This window comes from Globicephala melas, chromosome 6, assembly GCF_963455315.2.
Source record: "Globicephala melas chromosome 6, mGloMel1.2, whole genome shotgun sequence".
In the NCBI taxonomy this organism is placed as follows: Eukaryota; Metazoa; Chordata; class Mammalia; order Artiodactyla; family Delphinidae; genus Globicephala; species Globicephala melas.
Window position 1 is genome coordinate 59,951,380 of NC_083319.1, and position 14,371 is coordinate 59,965,750.

The 14,371-nt window shown below is 35.2% G+C and overlaps 1 protein-coding gene across 8 annotated transcripts in view; it reads right to left on the reverse strand.

Annotated features, from left to right (window-relative positions):
• Positions 1–14,371, reverse strand: part of PTPRD (protein tyrosine phosphatase receptor type D) — a 2,143,764-nt gene that overhangs the window by 1,502,546 nt on the left and 626,847 nt on the right. The gene's annotated exons all lie outside the window — the stretch shown is intronic.

Genomic DNA, 14,371 nt, shown 5'->3' on the forward strand with positions numbered 1-14,371 from the left:
GTGCTGGACACACTATGCCAAACCACTAACAAGACAAGAACAGAAACCCACCCGTTAGCAGAGAGGCTGCCTAAAATCATACTAAGTTCACAGACACTCCAAAACACACCACCAGACATGGTCCTGCCCACCAGAAAGACAAGATACAACCTCATCCACCAGAACACAAGCACCAGTCCCCTCTACAACCCACTGAACCAACCTTACCCACTGGGATCAGACATGAAAAACAATGGGAACTACAAACCTGCAGGCTGCGAAAAGGAGACGCCCAACACAGTAAGTTAAGCAAAATGAGAAGATAGAAAAACACACAGCAGATGAAGAGCAAGGTAAAAACCCACAAGACCAAACAAATGAAGAGGAAATAGACAGTCTACCTGAAAAAGAATTCAGAGGAATGATAGTAAAGATGATCCAAAATCTTGGAAATAGAATGGAGATAATATAAGAAACGTTTCACAAGGAGCTAGAAGAACTAAAGAGCAAACAAACACTGATGAACAACACAATAAATGAAATTAAAAATTCTCTAGAAGGAATCAATGGCAGAATAACTGAAGCAGAAGAACAGATAAGTGACCTGGAAGATAAAATAGTGGAAATAACTACTGCAGAGCAGAATAAAGGAAAAAGAATGAAAAGAATAGAGAACAATCTCAGAGACCTCTGGGACAACATTAAATGCACAAACATTCAAATTATAGGGGTCCCAGAAGAAGAGGAGAAAAAAAAAAAAAGGGACTGAGAAAATATTTGATAAGATTATAGTTGAAAACTTCTCTAATATAGGAAAGGAAATAGTCAATCAAATCCAGGAAGCACAGAGAGTCCCATACAGGGTAAATCCAAGGAGAAGCATGCCAAGAAACATATTAATCAAACTATCAAAAAATAAATACAAAGAAAAAATATTAAAAGCAGCAAGGGAAAAGCAGCAATTAACATAAAAGGAATCCCCATAACGTTAACAGCTGATCTTTCAGTACAAACTCTGCAAGCCAGAAGGGAGTGGCAGGACATATTTAAAGTGATGAAAGGGAAAAATCTACAACCAAGATTACTCTACCCAACAAGGATCTTATTCAGATTCGACAGAGAAATTAAAACCTTTACAGACAAGCAAAAGCTAAGAGAATTCAGCACCACCAAACCAGCTCCAAAACAAATGCTAAAGGAACATCTCTAGGCAGGAAACAGAAGAGAAGATGACTTACAATAACAAACCCAAAACAATTAAGAAAATGGTAATAGGAACATACATATCAATATAGCTTAAACATAAATGGATTAAATGCTCCAACCCAAAGAAAAAGACTGGCTGAATGAATATAGAAACCAGACCCATATATATGCTGTCTACAAGAGACTCACTTCAGACCTAGGGACACATACAGACTGAAAGTGAGGGGAGAGAAAAAGATATCCCATGCATATGGAAATCAAATGAAAGCTGGAGTAGCAATTTTCGTATCAGACAAAATAGACATTAAAATAAAGACTATTACAAGAGACAAAGAAGAACACTACATAATGATCAAGGGATCAATCCAAGAAGATATAACAATGGTAAATATTTAGGCACCCAACATAGGAGCACTTCAATACATAAGGCAAAGGCTAACAGCCATAAAAGGGGAAATCAGCAGTAACACAATCATAGCAGGGGACTTTAACACCCCACTTTCACCTATGGGCAGATCATCCAAAATGAAAATAAATAAGGAAACACAAGCTTTAAATGACACATTAAACAAGATGGAATTAATTGATATTTATAGGACATTCCATCCAAAAACAACAGAATACACTTTCTTCTCAAGTGCTCATGGAACATTCTCCAGGACAGATCATATCTTGGGTCACAAATCAAGCACTCGTAAATCTAAGAAAATTGAAATTGTATCAAGTATCTTTTCTGACCACAACACTATGAGACTAGATATCAATTACAGGAAAAAAATCTGTAAAAAAAAAAAAAAAAAAAAAAAAACAGGTGGAGGCTAAACATTACACTATTAAATAACCAAGAGATTACTGAAGAAATCAAAGAGGAAATCAAAGAGGAAATCAAAAAATACCTAGGAACAAATGACAATGGAAACATGATGACCCAAAACCTATGGGATGTAGAAAACACACTTCTAAAAGGGAAGTTGTAGCAAGACAATCCTACCTAAAGAACCAAGAAACATCTCAAACAACCTAACCTTACACCTAAAGCAATTAGAGAAAAATCAAACAAGAAAAAACAAAACTCCATAGTTAGCAGGAGAGAATCATAAATATCAGATGAGAAATAAATGAAAAAGAAATGATGGAAACAAAAGCAAAGACCAATAAAACTAAAAGCTGGTTCTTTGAGAAGATAAACAGAATTGATAAACACTTAGCCAGACACATCAAGAAAAAAAGGGAGAAGACTCAAATCAATAGAATTAGAAATGAAAAAGGAGAAGTAACAACTGACACTGCAGAAATACAAAGGATCATGAGAGATTACTACAAGCAACTATATGCCAATAAAATGGACAACCTGGAAGAAATGGACAAATTCTTAGAAAAGCACAACCTTCCAAGACTGAACCAGAAAGAAATAGAAAATATAAACAGACCAATCACAAGCACTGAAATTGAAACTGTGATTAAAAATCTTCCAACAACAAAAGCCCAGGACCACATGGCCTCACAGGTGAATTCTGTCAAACATTTAGAGAAGAGCTAACACCTATCCTTCTCAAACAGTTCCAAAATATAGTAGAGGCCTCATTCTACGAGGCCACCATCACCCTGATACCAAAACCAGACAAAGATGTCACAAAGAAAAAAAACTACAGTCCAATATCACTGATGAACATAGATGCAAAAATCCTTAACAAAATACTAGCACACAGAATCCAACAGCACATTAAAAGGATCATACACCATGATCAAGTGGGGTTTATTCCAGGAATGCAAGGATTCTTCAACATATGCATAATCAATGTGATACACCATATTAACAAATTGAAGGATAAAAACCATATGATCATCTCAACAGATGCAGAAAAAGCTTTCGACAAAATTCAACACCCATTTGTGATAAAAAAAAAAAAAAAACCTCCATAAAGTAGGCATAGAGGGAACTTACCTCAACATAACAAAGGCCATATATGACAAACCCACAGCCAACATCATTCTCAATGGTGAAAAACTGAAACCATTTCAACTAAAATCAGGAACAAGACAAGGTTGCCCACTCTCACCACTCTTATTCAACACAGTTTTGGAAGTTTTAGCCACAGCAATCAGAGAAGAAAAAGGAATAAAAGGAATCCAAATCGGAAAAGAAGTAAAACTGTCACTCTTTGCAGATGGCATGATGCTCTACATAGAGAATCCTAAAGATGTTACCAGAAAATTACTAGAGCTAATCAATGAATTTGGTAAAGTAGCAGGATACAAAATTAATGCACAGAAATCTCTTGCATTCCTATACACTAATGATGAGAAATTGAGGAAACACTCTCATTTACCATTGCAACCAAAAGAGTAAAATACCTACGAATAAACCTACATAAGGAGACAAAACACCTGTATGCAGAAAACTATAAGACACTGATGAAAGAAATTAAAAGACGATACGAACAGATGGAGAGATACACCATGTTCTCGGATTGGAAGAATCAATATTGTGAAAATGACTATAGTACCTAAAGCAATCTACAGATTCAACACAATCCCTATCAAACTACCAATGGCATTTTTCACAGAACTAGAACAAAAAATTTCACAATTTGTATGGAAACACAAAAGACCCCAAATAGCCAAAGCAATCTTGAGAAAGAAAAACGGAGCAGGAGGAATCAGGCTCCTGGACTTCAGACTATACTACAAAGCTACAGTAATCAAGACAGTATGGTACTGGCACAAAAAGAGAAATATAGATCAATGGAACAGAATAGAAAGCCCAGAGATAAACCCATGCACACATGGTCACCTTATCTTTGGTAAAGGAGGCAAGAATATACAATGGAGAAAAGACTGTCTCTTCAATAAGCAGTGCTGGGAAACCTGGCAGCTACATGTAAAAGAATGAAATTAGAACACTCCCTAACACTATACACAAAAATAAACTCAAAATGGATTAAAGACCTAAATGTAAGGCCAGACACTATAAAACTCTTAGAGGAAAACACAGGCATAAAACTCCATGACATAAGTCACAGCAAGATCCTTTTTGACCCACCTCCTAGAGAAATGGAAATAAAAACAAAAATAAACTCATAGGAGCTAATGAAACTGAAAAGCTTTTGCACAGCAAAAGAAACCATAAACAAGATGAAAAGACAACCCTCAGAATGGGAAAAAATATTTGCAAACAAAGCAACTGTCAAAGGACTAATCTCCAAAATATACAAGCAGCTATGCAGCTCAATATCAAAAACACAACCCAATCCAAAAATGGGCATAAGACCTAAATAGACATTTCTCCAAAGAAGATATACAGATTGCCAATGAACACATGAAAGGATGCTCAACATCACTAATCATTAGAGGAATGCAAATCAAAACTGCAAATAGGTATCACATCACACCAGTCAGAATGGCTATCATCAAAAAATCTAGAAACAGTAAATGCTGGAGAGGGTGCAGGGAAAAGGGAACCCTCTTGCACTGTTGGTGGGAATGTAAATTGATACAGCCACTATGCAGAACAGTCCCACCACTGGGCATATACCCTGAGAGAACCATAATTCAAAAAGAGTCATGTAGCACAGTGTTCATTGCAGCTCTATTTACAATAGCCAGGACATGGAAGCAACCTAAGTGTCCATCGACAGATGAATGGATAAAGAAGGTGTGGCACATATATTCAATGGAATATTACTCAGCCATAAAAAGAAACGAAATTGAGTCATTTGTAGTGAGGTGGATGGACCTAGAGTCTGTCATACAGAGTGAAGTAAGTCAGAAAGAGAAAGACAAATACCGTATACTAACACATATATATGGAATCTAAGAAAAAAAAAAAAATGTCATGAAGAACCTAGGGGTAAGACTGGAATAAAGAACACAGACCTACTAGAGAATGGACTTGAGGATATGGGGAGGGGGAAGGGTAAGCTGTGACAAAGTGAGAGAGTAGCATGGACATATATACACTACCAAATGTAAAATAGATAGCTAATAGGAAGCAGCCGCATAGCACAGGAAGATCAGCTCGGTGCTTTGTGACCACCTAGAGGGGTGGGATAGGGAGGGTGGGAGGGAGGGAGATGCAAGAGGGAGGGGATATGGGTATATATGTATATGTATAGCTGATTCACTTTGTTATACAGCAGAAACTAACACACCATTGTAAAACAATTATACTCCAATAGACATGTTAAAAAAAAAGAGACAACATACAAGTTTAAGAACACACACCAAAAAATCAGTGTCATCAGTACTGAACAAGAATAGGTCATGTCCTACGATAATAAAACTAAGACAGGATGCTGTAGTAAGTAAAACACAAAATTGGAAATTAAAAGTAAAAAATTTTAAAAACGGCACAATGAACCAAAAATGAGAACATTTCTTAAAGGGAGACTATTCTTAAAAAAGACATTGTCGGGCTTCTCTGGTGGCGCAGTGGTTGAGAGTCCGCCTGCCGATGCAGGGGACACGGGTTCGTGCCCCGGTCCGGGAAGATCCCACATGCCGCAGAGCAGCTGGGCCCGTGAGCCATGGCCACTGAGCCTGCGCGTCCGGAGCCTGTACTCTGCAACGGGAGAGGCCACAACAGTGAGAGGCCAGCGTACAGCAAAAAAAAAAAAAAAAAAAAAAAAAAGACATTGTCGTGAAAGGAAGGCTAAGGCAATGTTTTAAACTGAAGGGGGCTGCAGAACATGATAACTATTAATTTTACAACAAGGCCATAAGACTGAGGTGGCTCTAATGCCATGACGGTCTATGTAAGCAAACCACAATCCAACCCTGTAAATGCCTCTAAGATTACAAAATCAAAACCTAAGGCAACGAAACAGCCAACCAGGCTTTCGGCGATGGCCAATCAATTATCTCCTTACTTTGCATCTGCCTTTATCAAGTCTCTCCCCGGCTTCTGTCCATGGAGCATGGCTAACCACTTCCTGTTTGGTGCTGCCCAATGCATATAGTTTTTTCCCTCAAATAAACTGTTAAAATTTTAACATGCCTCAGTTTACCTTTTAACACAACCAAACGCAATACATGATTCCAGACTGGATCCCATACTGGAGGAAAAAAAAATACTATGAAGAATTGGCTGACAGCAGTTGATAACATTGATATAATCCACTGCTGGTGTTCCAAAGTGTTTTATCAATTACACATTTACTGAAGCTGATGACCCTACTTTAATTATGTGAGAGATTATCCTTGTTCTTCAGAAACACACACTAGAGTATTCAGAGGCGAAGGAAAGTGATATATACAACCTACTCTCAAATGATTAAGAAAGAAAGCATAGAGATAGTATGTTTGTATTTCTGAGAAATGAGGCAAATGTTAACTATAGGTAAGAGGTATTGAGGTGTTCCTTGTATTTTTTCCACAACTTTCCTTATGTTTAATTTTGTTCCACATCCAACTATTTTCTAAAAATCAACAGAAAGGTAGAAGATAAAGTCAAAGAAATCTCCCAGAATAGAGAAACCAAGAAAAAAGAGAGTTGAAAAATTTGAAGACAGGAAAAGAGTAATCCAGAAGGTCCAATAGATGACTAATAATATAAATATAGCTGATAAGATGAAACTATCAAAGAAATTGCACACAATTTTTTTTTTTAGCACAGGAGGAAAGTCACTTTCCAAAATGAAGTTAATCCCATATCAAGGCACACCATCACAAATTTTAATAATCATAAGAGGTTCCTACAAAGAGAAAAGAAAAACAAAAGCCACTACAAATGAAAAGAGAACAGACTAGCATTAGAGTGATATTTTCATAATCATGAGGAAGAATTATTTTCATCTCAGATACTAAAGCATATACTCAAATATCCATCACATGGAAGGGGGGAAGTAAGTCCTCTGAAGACAAGTGTGGATCCAAAATGTGTACTTCTCACACTTTTTTCCTTTTTGGGGGGAAAGCTATTAGAAGTTGTGTTTCTGGGGGAAAAAAAAAAGAAGTGAGGGATTCAATCCATCAAGAAGGAGTAGTAAGTGCAGTCCAGGAAAGAGAAATTCAGAGAAAATCGGACAGGGAGGCATGGAGAACAACCAGATAGATAGGAACAGAATGTATTCCTCCAGCTTTCCATCAATCTCCAGATAATGGAATTTCACAAATATTTTAATAATTTTGTGAACTTGAAATTTGAACCCATTAGTAATCTTATAAGCTTCAAGAAAAACAAAGATCTTATGCTAAAAAACTGTAAACCTGAAAGCAGTGTTTACACAGTCATAATAAAGTAAACATTGAATACTGAGTTCAACACAACAATTTGATCCAACACATTGAGAGTATAGTGGAAAGTTAAGTCCTGTGATCAATGGCTGTCCTAAATCCTCTATAAGTATCATAGTAGGGAGTTAATAGGTTATGTTTAGATTTGATAAGTCAAGATAACAATATAAACATAAATTGAAAATAAGTAAGGTGATTACCAAAATAAACAGGTAAGAGTTGAACCTTATTCTTTCCACTGAATGTGACTACAGCACAGACAGGTGTGGAGCAAGATGTGATTCTGTTGCTGTTATGAGCCTCTTAATACTGTCTGATTACTAGATGATGAGTTTCTTTCCTATTTAGAAAATATTAAGAACAAGTCTTAGAGCTCCACAACTGCTTCAACCATTTCAACAATAATGTGCGCTGAAGACTACACAGACATGTCTGTTCCCTGCCTGAGTTGTGTGGATGTTTTAAAAAGAAACATTGTCCAGTGTTGTGACATACTTCTGAAAGGAAAACCACCTCCTAGCAAAAGAAATTTCAAAGAACCCAGAAAATGTTCTTGTTGCCTTCTCATTTCTAAAAACAACTGCTTTAAAAATTAAGATTCACGGTCTAAGACAAATTTGAAAGCTAAAGTTTTGTGGGTTTTAGTACAAGGGTAAGAATGCCACATATCTAAGTTTTGTAAAATAACTTGTTTCCATTGTTAAAAATATTTGAAAATGAAGCACATTCTGCCCCTGCTTTCAATGCCCACCCTGAATAGATGCTATTTATCTGTTAGCCACAAAATTTCAGAGTTTTCACAGGTCCAACGTTTACTGTAATTTGAGTAGCCAACGTTGACTACCAATAACTCTGACCTTAGAGAATAGTATGTATTAGTCTAAATTACAGATGGTGTTAACTGTTACGGCAGATTACAACAAAAAGAATTAGACGATCACACATGTAACATATGATCACAAATTTTACTGTTGAAGATCACTTATTCTATGTGAGAAAATTCTTCTCATTTATTAAGATCAAAGAACATTGCCTTATCAAACAGGAATCTGCATCTTTCCCTCTACAAGAGATAAATTGTGTACATTTAATATCTACTATTTTCAGGGTCTGAGTTTTCAGCATAGTCTGTCATCTCAAGCATCTGCCATGGATCTCAGGGGAAAGGAGGGCCACTGTTGACGTTTTTGTATCTGAGGTCTTTTTTTTTTTTTTTTTTTTGTAGTACGCGGGCCTCTCACTGTTGTGGCCTCTCCCATTGCGGAGCACAGGCTCTGGACGCGCAGGCTCAGCGGCCATGGCTCACGGGCCCAGGTGCTCCGCGGCACGTGGGATCCTCCCGGACCGGGACACGAACCCGTGTCCCCTGCATCGGCAGGCGGACTCTCAACCACTGCGCCACCAGGGAAGCCCCCTATATCTGGGGTCTTTACATCAGGTATCTGTATCTGGAGATCTTTGAAAGGGATTGTATACAGGAGATCTTTGAAAGGGATTGATTTACCTTTCTAGATAACCAGAAAATTATATTTTATCTCAAATATTTTTTAAAAAAATTGTTTCATTTTTATTAAACAGAAATACTGAGTTTACTGGGCTTTTATCATTTTTCCACCATCTAGTAGATGACACTGACCCCTGGATTTTTTTAACTTCTAAACTTTCCTACTTCTCTTTAATAATCTGACATAACTCCTTCTCACTCATCTTTATCCTCCTGTCTTCCAATGTCCATGTCTCAAAACAATTTTATACTAGCACCTTTTTCTTGCTTTTGTCTTCATCTGTTTCACTGTAATGTTAAATGATTACTAGTGGGAAGAAATTTCAAATCTAAATACCAGGCTCCAACTTCTAAGTTTTCCAGTTTCATGTTTCTAACTCTTATCTCATACTTCTACATACTGTAATATTCTGCCACTATGTCAAGCTCTCAAAAACTCAGTATAAATAAAATTCCATTTTTTTAGGGGAACAGTAACTATAAGATACTACTTACATCTTAGAAGAATTACTATGGAAACAATATGATAAAAAGGAAAAATAGTGATTTTTTTTAATTGGCCAAGGGGAAAAAGTGAGTGTAAAAAGAGAATAGGCAGGAATATATATATAAAAGAGGATATGAAAGAAGACGCTTAGGACTCAGAAAAATGTTTTACTTCAACAAATATATGCTGAATGAGAACAGGAAATGAGGGAAAAAATGACTTAATAATTTCTTACAGGTTTAAGAAAGTGACTCAAGTGCTTTGAGAAGACAAAACTATGGTTTAACCCACCAGTCTTTGTTTAGAAAGATAAAGATTACTATCTACATGTTACCATGAAAAGGTGTAGATTAAAATAAACATTAACATTTCTCACAAATTTGAGTTCTATTTGTTTTGTGTGAATGGTACATTACAGGAAACTTTTCCAAGATTAATTTTAAAAGTTGCAAGTACTGTTGCTTTGTAACCTTGAGACTAATGTTTACTGTAGAAAATCACATGTAATTGAGTATTGTAGAAAAAGTGTTATGGCATATAAAATATAAAACTTTGGAGGTCAATTTTGCTTATAACTGATATTTAAATACTGCTATGAACATCAGATTGGTAATAACAATGATACGCTCCACGGGTATAAAATATAATTTCCAAATTAAGCTTAGAAAAAAAATTAAAGTGTTTAATTTTAAACAAACAAACATAACAAACGAACAAACATAATAGGTAAGGACCATAAAAATAAATGTCTTGGGCTAACACTGAAGTCCACCAAAATCAATCACCATCCTTTTCAATACTACTACCCTTTATTAAAAAAAAAGGCTTGCTAACTGTCCTTACCTATTTGTTATGTATACAGATATTGTTCCCTCCATCTACAATGCCTGACATGCATCATCCCTGTTATTTATATCAGATTCAAGATAGCTTCAAGAAGTCTTCAGAGTTGTTTTAATACAAGTCAAAATGTATCTGTCTTCTGGCAAACAATCTGCTCTTGATCGCTCATTATCTTTGGCATCTAACACTAATAAGTTACCTCACTATACATAGTATGTATCTGCATTATAAGATAATATTTAATACTATCTGCATATAGAGCGTATCTCCTTTCCTGGAGGATAGTCACTTGAAGGCAGAAATACTTTATTGATGTCTATATACCCCACAGGTCTAGGGAAATACAATGTCCACAGCAGATGCTTAAAATTGTGTGAATCATTTCAGCTCTTGGTTATTGAGAACCATCACTGAGAGTCAGTGCCTTTTTTCCCAGCTCTGACGTATTCTCATGTAACTCACATTTTCTTGAGAAATGTGAATAAAGGACAGAGAATAAGCCTGGTTGAGACTTTTGGTTTGCAGTGATCTAATTCTCCCAAATTTTACTACACATTATTTGACACTAAGTGGTTTCACTGTGATCAACATATATTTTGATTTATCTTAGATATATATTCATGAATGACTAATGAACACTAATTCATATGAAAAAGTTCTCACCATGTGATAATTTCCAATATTTTATTATAGTTTGCAAAATATCCTCATTATAGTACTTCAGCAAATGTAATTTCAACTGCTAAAATATTCAACATGACTACAGTTGTTGGCAATATTAAATAATTCTTGTTGCTATGTGATGTTAGTTACAGCTTAAATTTCAAGTCATGGAGTATTATTAATATTATATGGTTAGAAATAATTTCCAGATGAATCAATGTTATCTTAATATTCTGTGTCTTTAATTTTTGTACCACATTTATTTTGTGAGTGGGTTTCATAAAAGACAGTTGCTTGGTGTTGCGAAGCTCATTATCTTGGGATTTTATCCAGAGCTGAATTCCCTTTGTGATCAAAGGTCGAAGAGAACACATCCTAAGCTATTGAACCATGCTGATTTCATGGGCAGGCCATATATAGTAAAATGAGAAGGAGGGAACTTTCTCTGCAAATACTTAAAGATACTTTACTGAAAAGCAAAGACATTTTGCACAGGAACAAGTAGAAGTAGTCTCTATAATGTGTGTATGTGTATGTATATGTGTGTGTGTGTGTGTGTATACACACATATATACGCATTTGTGTGTGCTTTGCTAAGTAAAATAATTTTAGAGTTGGTAGCAATCAATCGATGCGCACACCTGCAAAGTGCTTAAACATTTATAAAAGGCTTCCACAGACATTCTATTAGTTGACTTACAGAATGGGAACAATTTATAACAACGAGTAATTTCAGCCTCAGAGGCTTAAAGAGAATGTTATGCTCTGGGCTTCGTAACTCATTCATGGCAGGGTAAATATTTGAACCCAGGTCAGTTTATACTATATCTGTCCCCCACACCCATGTTGATGTGTTGATAACTGAACTACCATTGAGTTTTTCTGCCCCTCGTCTAGTTTCCACTTAATGTTAGTTCACACATTTATGATGTGCATATTGGGGATAGAAGCACAGAAGATCAATAATGAAGAGTACATTTGTTGATGGTAAAAATTTTTCTCCCTTTTCCTATGTTGATAAAAACAAACTTGCCCCTTCTGTCTGTTAGGGATCACTCAGGCCTACTCAGTCAATCTAGACAGCCCTTCACATATACTCTTGCCTTTCAAGCAGGGTTTTGCTTTTTCAGATTTGATACTGGGGAGGGTGAAAAGAGGAGATCCCATTAGAAAGGAATCTGAAGGAACGAGGTGAGAAACATCCGTGAAAAGGATTATCTGTGATTCATTTGCTATATTGAGCTAGTGACCAAGTAGAGTATGGGTTCATATAGAGTTATACATTTGGGTATATTGAAGCCTTGGGTGTCAGTGTGATCACCCAAGCAGAATATGCAGTAAGAATAAAAAGGGCAAAGGATGGACCTAGAGACACAGTCTATGGGGAAGATAGATACAGGGAAGTTTGAAAGAGAACACTACCAGTGTTCTTCACAAAGTTTTTTTTTTTTAAGATGTTCACATGAAAATTAAAGTTATTTCAACTTTCAGATAAACGTACAACTTATGCGTCACTGAAGTCAGAAAAATTAAGAATTGAATAATATGGTAATGAAAGTAACTGAAAGATTTGACAAATATTTTCTTGTTGTGACTACCTATACAATGATGCATTATTTTAAAAGGCAGTGATATTTACAAAGTGTATGATAAATGATAATCAATTTGACATACTAAATGCTAACTTTCAACAAATATGTTAACATACAAATTTACTCAATGTGTAGCATTTATGGGATAATTTTCTACAAAATGAAAATTAGAATAAGGTAAGTGAGCATATGTACATTTATCCATTTCAACTAGTCAAACTTAGTTATTATCAATACTAATGAAAGCACATTTCCATATATTTAGCCTTCAAAACCCTACTCAAATTTTATCCCTTCTTTGGCATCTTTACACATTTAATTAAATAGGCATCAATTGTCTTCATTATCTAAAGCTCATTTACTTAAACAAAAAAGTTAGGTATTTTTTTCTTATTATCAACTAATACATATAGTAACCTATATACACATGCCATTATGTTTAAACACATACAGGATTTTACTTCCATCCTGTTTTGTAACCTCATTCTTTTTTTTAATCTCTGGAAAACATGGTGGTGATTTTTTCATGACCACTTTCTATAATACCTTTTCTTATGAAAAACTTTGATGATTTATTTTAAGTTTTTTATTTTCTGGCTATCAATATACATTGTGAAGATATCAGAAAAGTGTTAAAAATAAAAATAGAATAAAAATCATGTATGTCTCTTTTCTATATCATTTTCTCTATAAATACACAAATGTTATCTATAAAGAATGTTTAATCTGCTTTTTCAGTTTTAAAAGTATACCTGCTCCTTCTTCCATATCATAAATATTCTTCTAAACTATCTGTTTGAATAGATCTATAGAATTTCACTCTTTGAAAAAAATCTATTTGATAAATACTATCCAATTAAGTATTTGGGCTGTTCATTATTTTCACTGATACTACAACAGACTGAGAAATATCCTTTAAATCTTTTCATACATCCATAATTATTTTCTTACATTAAATCACTAGATATAGAACTGCTATTTATTAATATATTTGATAAATAGACTAAGTATTTATTGCATGTTTCTTCTATCTTTTATAGCACTCGCCATACTGTTCTGGGAATGGCTTATCTTTTTTACTCATCTTTGAATTTGTGGAAGGCAGATATTCTATATAAATTAAGACGTGTATAGGTCCTAGTATCTAGGTCTTAAAAAGTATAACATTTTTAAAATTAAATTGTATAAAATATATTCTGCCCCCGAAAACTATAGTGTATTACTCTAGTCAACCCACGTAAGTTTTATATTCATGTGTCTAGGTGATATATACATTCTGGCTTATGAATTCATGAAGGTACAGACTCAGGGAGGATTGTAATTAGAAGCTGTGCAACAAAAGGTGTATTTGACCTTAACTTTTGATCTCTTGAAAACCAGAAATCAAAGATTCTTTTGAATTACTGGATTATCTGCCTGCTCTAATGACATGACTCTGCAAGTGACAAAATTCAGGGTCCTTAAGGGTAACTCAGCCCTTAGGTGCCTGCCATTAAGGAGGGTCTGAACCAATGTGTCAGTTTGAAATGCTTAATATGTAACTCTGGTGTTCCCACTTAGGTCACATAGAAATAGCCTTCCCTCCTTACCCCCAAGTGTTATATGAAGTTTTATCTTTTATTCTACTTATACTTCAGGCATTGACCCTCATTTCAGAAAGAAACCCATCCTTAACTACCTGTTCTATTACTTAAAGTTAAAAAGAAGAAAGAATATCCAATGACTTTAAAGCACTACAGAGTTTTACAACTACTATAATCTTTTAAAGAAATGCCATAGCCTGATATCTTAAAAGGCTCAGTGGAGTTACTTTATGAACTGTGTGTATATAGGAGTATGAAAGATGCACATACTATGTCTTGG